Source organism: Colobus angolensis, unplaced genomic scaffold, assembly GCF_000951035.1.
Source record: "Colobus angolensis palliatus isolate OR3802 unplaced genomic scaffold, Cang.pa_1.0 Scaffold264, whole genome shotgun sequence".
Taxonomy (NCBI): Eukaryota; Metazoa; Chordata; class Mammalia; order Primates; family Cercopithecidae; genus Colobus; species Colobus angolensis.
In genome coordinates this window covers 1768575-1778263 of record NW_012115866.1, presented here as the reverse complement: position 1 = coordinate 1778263, position 9689 = coordinate 1768575, and the positions used below count along the sequence as shown (strand labels likewise).

Here is a 9689-nt window from a genome sequence, read left to right as displayed (position 1 = left end):
ACTCCGTCTCGAAAAAAAAAAAAAAAAAAAAAAAGAGATTACAAAACAGAGGCTATTCAATGAGCAAAATCACCAAAGGTCAAGGATATTATTTTACATTGATGTGATGAGATGTCTGCTTTTATAAATGATATTAGGAATTATTCTAAAAATCCTAGAGGGGAAAGCCTGAATTTATAATTTTTGGAAACTCTATGAAAGCACTGTATATTATGCTACCATTCTATAGTATTTTGGTAGGTTGCTTTGAAATTTGTGTCCTTTACTTTTAGAGGACTTCACCCCACATCAAACATATTAAAATATATCTGCATCTATCATTAAATATTTTTTCTGCAATCCACACTTTTGAAAAGACTTTTATAATTTTGCTTTTACATTTATTTGGCTTTATGTAACTCATTTAATCTATGGTTGGCTAAGATCCCTTGACATCCATTGTGCAAACTCAGGAATTTTTTGTGAAGTGAGGATAATCTACGTAACAAATTATTTTCAAATATAATAAAACGTTCATGACTCTGAAATTTAGCAAATAGCAAAGTTCCCACAATGGTAAATATCTAACATTTAATTACATATTTATTAATTTCAATTCTTCAATTTCTCTCCATGTTTTGAAGTCATTATCTGTTTCCATTGTTGTTGTGGCTATAACAGCTGTTCAGGAATTAAGCGTTTCTGTAGGACCTGAGAAGATGGCAAGTTCTGGGCAGTGCTTAAGTATCTGATGGACACAATACCTGGTATTTTACACAGAAATTTTAGGACATTCTGGGAAAAGTACTGATCCCAAACTCAAACCCACAGGCTGTATCTATTTAAATTTCAATTGGGTAGACATTTCTTGAGCATTGACAGTTCTCCAGGCCCTGGAGGCAAAAATAAGAGTCAAGAAAGTGGCTCTTCCCTTTAGAAGCTGGCCAGCTGATGAGGACAGTCAGTGCATGGGTAATTCCAACCCAGGCAGCTCCAAGGGTGGGTACTAACAGGCCACACAGGCACCTGAAGAGCAGGGTGAGAGATGAATTTCACGGCCGGGAACCTAAGCCCAGTGGAGGGTAGCTCTCCAGCCTAGTCTGTTCATAGGGGTAGATCAACTCACCCTAAATTCTCTTGGTGATGTTGTTGTGGAACCAATCACATATTCATCCATTCAGTCAAGTTTTCCTGAGCTCCTTCTATGTGCCAAGGACTATTCTCAGGGTTGGGGATTCGGCGCTGAACCAAACAGTAAAAAATCCTGGCCTCGCTGACTTGAAGCTTTCCCTCCTCTGAACTCATTCATTGACTTAGGGTGGGGAGAAACAACTTAAACTACATAGGGGAAAGCAAATGGTTTTAAATACTGGGCAAAGGAAGCCACAGTATTTAGTTTGCATGTTTGTCTCCTCCAAATCCCATGTCGAAGTGTAATCCATAATGTTGGAAGTGGGGCCTAGTGGGAGGTATTAGATCATGGGGCTAACGAATGGTTCAGCACCGCCCCCTTGGTGATGAGTGTGCTCTCACTCAGTTCACACAAGATCTGATTGTTTAAAGGAATCTAGGACCTCCCCTTCTCCCTCTTGCTCTGGCTCTCACCATGTAATGCGCCTGCTCCCCCTTTGCCTCCTGCCATGACTGGAAGCCTCTGGAGACCTTCACCATGAGCAGATGCCAATGCCATGCTTCCAGTACTGTCTGCAAAACCCCAAGCCACTGGAATCTCCTTTCTTTATAAATTACCCAGCCTCAGGTATTTCTTTATAGCAAGGCAAGAACGAACTAACACACATTTATAGACAGGAACCCAGAACCCTAAAGCAGTCACTTAGGAGATGTTTGATGAAGGAAAGAATGAAGAAAATATGTTTTATATCACAGAAACAGGGCTGAGTCCACCCTCAGCAAAATCCTCCTTGGCTGTGAAGAAATGTAGAAGTTCCACTGTTTCCAAATAGTCACTCCACGGCCAACCAGAAACTGCAGAATCTTATTTCTATTAATAAGATGCATTTTAAAAAATGAAAATGTATCACTTCGGAGAGGAGTGACGTTCACATGATTAGCACATTATCTCTGGTTTGTCATAACTTTGATTAAGATAGCCAAGCACACAAAGTTGGTGGCAGGGGATGTTGCTGGAAAAGATCTTTCGGGGATGGACTAGAATTAGGGGGCTTTATTTAGTGGGGTTGTGGTTAGGGAGCAGAGCAGCAGGAAGAGGATCTGAGAAAGCCGCAGGAAGTAGGGGGCATGGAGAGCAGCTGTCCAACTCAGGAGTGGCACCCACGCTGAAGCCGAGAGATTCCTGCAAAGTCCTGAAGCCAGTCATATCCTCCCATCCAGGCTGCAGGCTGTGGTAACCCATCAGTCAGAGTTACGGGCACTCTAGAGACAGCTCAGCAAACAAACTCACTGCTCAGGCCTTCCCAAAAGAACGGAATACAATTCTCTTGCCAAGGTGCTGTGCCTACTCTTCTAATTCACCATCTGCTGTGACTCCCGGCACCTCCCCCATCACCCACAATCATAGACCTTCTTCCCTTTAAATAAACCCCCCAAGCAATGTATTTGTCACTGATCCATGCCCTACAGACTGAATAATGAGAATTATTATTAATACTTAACAGGTCAAAGGACCAAGCCTTCAGAATCCTTGGAAAAACAGAAACAACCCAACAAGCTGAAGATGTTGCATATAGACTGTGCTGTTACCCCCATGCTTGGGGACAGTAGACTTGAAAGAAAGACAGTAGACTTGAAAGTAAGGACTGGCCAGACATCACAGCATAGCTGGGGTCCCAGGCCTTCTGCCCTCTTGCAGAGAAGGAGGGGTGTCCCTCAAGCTGCTGGCCTCAGCTGTCCACAGGAGCCCCACAGGGCCCAGATGGGCCAGTGAGTGGGGCCGGTAGCTTGAACGGGGAACAGCAGTGGCCTGCTGTGGAGACACCACACCCTCAGGCAGCCTCTCCACCAAATTTCTCTATGAGGGGCTGCGGGTTTCCAGAGTTTGGATTGTGGCTTTTTCAAGGTCCTGTTCTCATCTGGGTTTCAGCCGAACAAAGATAACCTTAAAAAGGAACAGGACAGAGTTGATAGGACCCCACGCCAAACACCAAAGACACTGTGCACATGTATTTTGGTATAAACGGCATCTTCCTCCTCAGGTGCAACCTCTATTCACTTTTCTACGTCACTCCTCCTCACGTAGACCTCAAGGTAAACCTCCACCTGCAATGCTGGTGGTGGGATGTGGGAGGGGTCTTCATGCATCAGGAAGTGCCTTCAGAAATATCTTAAGACAACAACTGAAACGAGCAGCTTCAGAGGGCCCAGGTGTGCAAGGCAGGTTCTGAGCTAACAGAATGGTTATGCTGAGCTTGCCTCCTTGGTTTCCCCCTTAATTCATCCTCTCAGGCTGTGATTTTGTTCTTGCTTTGGCAAAGCCACCTCGAACGTTCTGCCTGAATGGAGGAGCGGCATATTGCCAGGCACTGAGATGCAGGATCCCTGTTGAACGAAGGGCCGGCGCCTCCAGGTGCAGAACCTTCTGCAGCGGCCCGGTGCTGCCCTCTGCTGTCTTCCAGGTTCATGTACGTCGGCGGGGAGGAGTGCCTCGGATTCCCTAGCCAGGCAGCCCTGAAGGCTTTCTGTGCTACCACCCTGGATAATAGAAAGCACTTTACATGCCTAATCTCCTGGAAGCCATTCCATGACCCCAGGGAGAAGTTTACAGGGACGTTTTCACGGGGGAAAAACAGAATCTTAGAGTGGTTCAGCACCTAGCCCCAGCACATTGCTAGAAAGCACAGTGGGAAGGATTGCTGGGGTTTTCTAACCCCCTAAGGGAAAAGTCCAGGTAGGAGTATGAACAGCCTGGGTTCAAATCCCAGCTCTACCACTTCCCAGCTCCATGAACCTTTGGGCAACATATATTTAACCTCCTGTCCTGTGCCTCAGTTTCTTCTTCTGTAAAGTGGGGGTAATAATAGATCAACGTCATGGGGTTGTGCTGAGGACTGAATGACCTCCTATTTGCAAACCTCTTAGAACAGTGTGTTGCACACAGAAAGACCCAGGGAAGGGTTTGTTAAATAGATGACACTTGTGTCTCTCCTACAACAGTGAGGGCTGGCACCCTCCAGGGTTCCCAGTCCTTCTCTTTCCAAAGCTCACTACACCCTCCATACCTCATTTCCTAAAGCTATCTCTGGGGGAGAGGGCTGGAGCTGGGAGCAGGCCAGGCCCAGGAAGGAGTTCTTGCTGGGAAGCAGCTGAAATCTCAAGCCTCATCAGTGTGCAGACCAGACGGGCTGTCTGGAGTCCACCTCACTGTTCTGCTGCTTGCCAAGCCAAGCACAATGGGTTGCTAACCCGGCCTCCCAGGGATGAGACGGCTGGACAAGGAGATCAGGGGCTGAATGCAGTGCCTCCCCATGGTAATCTAGCTCTGGCATTCTGGTCTGTACACAGGCCTTCAGTGAATTATATTAACACAAATCTGCAGTTTACAGGCTGTGTGCTGGGACACCATTGAGTACTGCAGTGAACTCACAAGGGTAAGGCAGAATATTGTGAGTTTTTGAGGGAAACATAGCAATACTTGACATCTCTTGGACATGTGAATCTACCATCTCATGGTAGCCTATGGTTTCAACACTGGATTTCTTCCAATGACATCACATCTTTGTGAGCTGAGTTTTCCATAGTTGCTGTGAGAAAACCAAGTGTGGAAATCAATATGCAACAGAAAATGGGGGTGGCAATGTCCAATTTGAATCCAAGGTTTCAGAAACCATGCATTTGCCAACAGGACACACATCCCATTAGTAAGCAATTATGGTTAAAACATATATACATATATATATATTTTTCTGTTGATATGTATCATGTTTTTCAAGCAGTTACTCTATGTTGTTAGGATGGAAACACTTATTAAGTAGTATGAACCTAAATGCTTGATAAACAAAACTTATTATTTCTTTTGGACTCAGGACGCTGTGAACCAAGAAAGTTTGGGACCCTCTGGTGCAAACTGCCTGAGAAGCTTATTATCTCAACTTATGCCCAGATGATGAAGAGTTTCTGCGCATGACAGATTAGTCCAAGTATAGACTATGGCAAATTCCTTAAGAAAATGATCTCCAGCAAGACTTCCTGGTGGTGAGTCTGCCTTCTCCCACACTAAACAATCTTTAAATTTAGCACCAGCCACCTCTGGACCCTGGGGAAGAAAAGATAACTTGGACAAGAATTTTGCCCTCAAGAAGCTTGCTATCTTATCAGAGAGACTTTCCACTACTCTTAGTCAACAAATACCCAGTGAGAACCTTCTACTTGCTAGGACTACGTTAGTAACAGTGAACAATATGGGACATGGCAGTGAACAAAACAGACGAAAACCTCACCGTTGTGGAGTTTGAAGAATGGCAACAAACACAAATCTATCATATGATATCAGGAGCAGTACCAAGATGAGAGTACATGATGGTGAGGGGCTGGAGAAAGACCCCACCCTGCACTGAGTCCTCCACACCATGTGCCACACGTTGTCAGATGTGCTTTAATAAAGCTGGGGTGGCTGGGAGCGGTGGCTCACGCCTGTAATCCCAGCACTTTGGGAGGCCAAGGCAGGCAGATCACAAGGTCAGGAGATCAAGATCATCCTGGCTAACATGGTGAAACCCTGTCTCTACTGAAAATACAACAAATTAGGTGGGCATGGTGGTGGGTGCCTGTAGTCACAGCTACTCGGGAGGCTGAGGCAGGAGAATGGTGTGAACCTGGGAGGTGGAGCTTGCAGTGAGCCAAGATTGCACCACTGCACTCCAGCCTGGGTGACAGAGAGAGGAATTAAGGTTGTAGATTAAGGGATTATACTGGAGAGTCCCCATAGGCACAATCTCATCACAAGGATCCTTTAAGTGTGGAAGAGGGAGTCAGAGTCAGAAATGGGGATGTGATGGCAGAGTGAGCCAGAGAGATGGCATGAGAAAGAGCTGACTAGTCATGCTGGCTTTGAAGATGGTGGACAGCCATAAGCCCAAGCATGTGGGCGGCCTTTAGAAGCTGGAGAAGGCAAGAAAACAGATTTTCTCTTCCATGCAGGATCACAGCCCTGCCAGCACCTTGATTTTAGCCCAGTAAGACCCAAGATGGATGTCTGACCTCCAGAATCATAAGATAACAAATTTGCGTTTTACACTAAGTTTGCAATAATTTATCACAGTAATGATAGAAAGCTAATACAATCGTTAAGCAAATCTGGGTTAAACTCCAAGACTTCTCAGATCTTATAAATACTAATATGCCTGAATGGAATCTTGCAAAAAGGTTTTGTGTTAATTATTTGACCACAAAACATTTTTTGTGTGTGTGTCATTTCTCAGACCTGGCATTGATTGCAGCATAGTCCAAGACACACTGTTGTAGATGCTAAGCCCCTGATGCAGAGATGATGCTTTCTTCTTCTTTATATTCCTATTTCGCCCCAGTGCTGATGGACAGTAAGTTCACCGTTTGTTGAAAGGATGTGTGGTTGAGAGCACTAATCACGGTGGCCATGCAGAGGAAGGAGTGCGTGACTGTTCTTGGCGATGGCCTGCCCAAGCTCACCTGGCCAGTTGGGGGCAGACCTGGGACCGAGACCCAAACCTCCTCTTTCCCTGACCAGTGCTTTTTCCCCAAGTCCCTCTGCAGATGTCTCTGTCTGCGCTGTGGACTCTCCCATTCAATGTACCTCCTTCTAGATGCAACCCGATCATGGGACTCCCTAAGCCTACATAAAGGGTCAGGCTAGGTACATGTAACCAGAAGAATTTGGAAAATACAACTGGAAACTTGAAATTTTCTGTTCCAGGAAGAATTATTCAACTTTAATACTATTACTGATATAATAATAGATGGGGCCGGGTGTGGTGGCTCACGCCTGTAATCCCAGGACTTTGTGAGGCTGACGTGGGCGGATCACCTGAGGTCGGGAGTTCAAGACCAGCCTGACCAACATGGAGAAACCCCGTCTCTACTAAAAATACAAAATTAGCTGGGCGTGGTGGGACTTGCCTGTAATCCCAGGCACTCAGGAGGCTGAGGCAGGAGAACTGCTTGAACCTGGGAGGCGGAAGTTGCGGTGAGTCAAGATGGCGCCATTGCACTCCAGCCTGAGCAACAAAAGTGAAACTCCATCTCAAATAATAATAATAATAATAATATATAATAAAAGTACTAGGGAAGATTTTTGTTTGTGGAAGGTAGCAAGCTGATTCTAAATTCTTTATAGAAATGCTAAGGACCAAGACCAGTCTAGACGTGTTTGAAGAAGCACAACTGCTGTCAAGACTTTCCAAACTGTTGGATGTCAGGACTTCTTTTAAAGCCAACGTGCCTTTGGCACAAGGAATAAACAAACAAAGCAATGAAGCAAAAGAGAAGCCCAATAACAGATCCACACCCTTACAGACACCTGCTTTATGACAAAGTGTGCACTGCAAAACTAAGTGTGCAAAACAAAGTGTGCACTGTAAAATTAAGACATTTTATAGGGCTGTGGTGAGTAATAAATGAAAGCAACTGTGGGGGCCAGCCCTGGCACAGATGAAGCACTTCATAAACATCAGTTTCCACTGATGCTCCAAGAGGAAGACTCCATGGTACCCATTCTTGTTCTCCCTCCTTTCGCCTGGCCCTGGGGCTTCTGCAGGCTCACCAGAAGGCCTACTCTTGGAAGAGATACTATCACTGGCTGGCTATGGTGGTGCATGCCGCATTGTTTGAGAAAAATGCTGACCCTTCCACATGAACCTCTATTTTTCTCTTTGTCAAAGTGTAGCATGGGGCGTGGTTCCTGCGCTGAACAACCTGTGGGGCTGGGTGAGGGGAGCACAGGCTGCCTGAGGAGCTGTAGGCATCTGCTACCCGCTGGCATGAACTCTTTATGCCCATGAAAGCAAAGCCAAACAGGCCATCCAGAAACCCAAGGACTGCTATCAGTTCCCCTACTCACTTTGAAATTAGACGCACCCATTTGTGTTTCTCACCCTCAGTCTCCTGGGGTGGAAAAGGACACAGAGGTACTACTGACCTTGAGGGAGGATCGGTGTCAAGGCTCTGCTGTACTGATGTGTCTGTGAGCATGGTACAAATGCTCCCTCGGCCTCAGTCTCCTCCTGTGTAAAATGGGATGACAACAATCCCTACCTCCCATGGGGTTATTGAGGGTCAAATACGCAGTGCACAGAATGCTTCTGGTCAATTCCTGGAACACAGACATTCTCAAAAACCATCAGCTGTTATTTGTTCTTACTGGTGCCTCTAACAGCAGGATTTTCTTTTATGACTTTTTAAATCACTTAGGTAAACTATGCTTATTTTAGAGAATGTGGAAAATACAGGATTGTGTAAAGGATTAGCATCATTCTCATATTTCCCTTTAGGCATTATTATATTTGTACTGTCTTTCTTCCTATGCGTTTATCATTCATGGAACCATATAAGTTAATTTAAAAACAAAACCCCGGCTGCGCACGGTGGCTCACGCCTGAAATCCCAGCACTTTGGGAGGCCGAGGAGGGTGGATCATGAGGTCAGGAGATGGAGACCATCCTGGCTAACACGGTGAAACCCTGTCTCTACTAAAAATACAAAAAATTATCTGGGCATGGTGGCGGGCACCTGTAGTCCCAGCTACTCAGGAGGCTGAGGCAGGAGAATGGTGTAAGTAAAACCCAGGAGGCGGAGCCCGCAGTGAGCCAAGATGGCACCACTGCACTCCAGCCTAGGCGACAGAGTGAGACTCCGTCTCGAAAAAAAAAAAAAAAAAAAAAACCAAGAAAACCCAAATAAACCAAAACCCCTTTCCTTCATTTTAAAAGCAGCACATGCTCATTAAGGATGACTTGAGAATAAACCAAGCATAGAGAGGCAGAATAACGCAGTGGCCAAGAACACAGACCCTAGAGCTGGATGGCCAGGGTCTGCAGTCACTGGCTGTGTGACCCTGACAAAGCTACTTACCTACTCTGGCCCTCCATACTCTCACCTGTGAGTGAGGTTAACAGTACCTACCTTGCAGGATTGTTTTGAGGTTTCAGTGATTAGTGCATCACAAGGGCTTTCCACAGTGCCTGGCATACAGTAAGTGCTCAATAAATTTTAGCAATCATTATTACAAAGATGACAGCACAAATCACCATCTCTCACCATCCAGAAACACTGACATTCATTTAGATCTTCCCTTCTTGTCTGTTTCTATATACAAGGCTTATTTTTTATGAGTAATTTTTAATAAATCCTTAACACAGTTCTCCTAATGACAGAAAGCTTAGAGACAAATATGATTCTCTGAAGAATGTATTTCTGAAGAATACAATTATCTATTGTAATAGAAGTTCAGGTGCTGATGGAATGGAACTGCAAGGACCAAGCACCTCTCAGCTGTCCTTGGGAGAGTGGTGAAGGAGGAACCTACTGTATCCAGGAGTCACGCTGCCCTGCACTCAAGCCTCTGCTCAGATCCCTTCCTGAACGTGGGAAGGGAGGGCACCTGAGGACAGTGAGATCTCACATGACAGTCAGTCCTGACTTCTTAGCAGTGACAGAGACAACACCAAGCTGGGCAGCCGAAGGGCAGAGCTGAGGGTTCTGTACTTGACAAAATGAGAAATCCCTTCAGGGGGAAGCCTGAGGTCTTCTTTAGAGGAATCTTA

General features: G+C 45.6%; 1 protein-coding gene across 2 annotated transcripts in view; it reads right to left on the bottom strand.

Annotated features, from left to right (window-relative positions):
• The window catches only part of SLCO3A1 (solute carrier organic anion transporter family, member 3A1), a 311829-nt gene that overhangs the window by 68268 nt on the left and 233872 nt on the right, over window positions 1–9689 (bottom strand). The gene's annotated exons all lie outside the window — the stretch shown is intronic.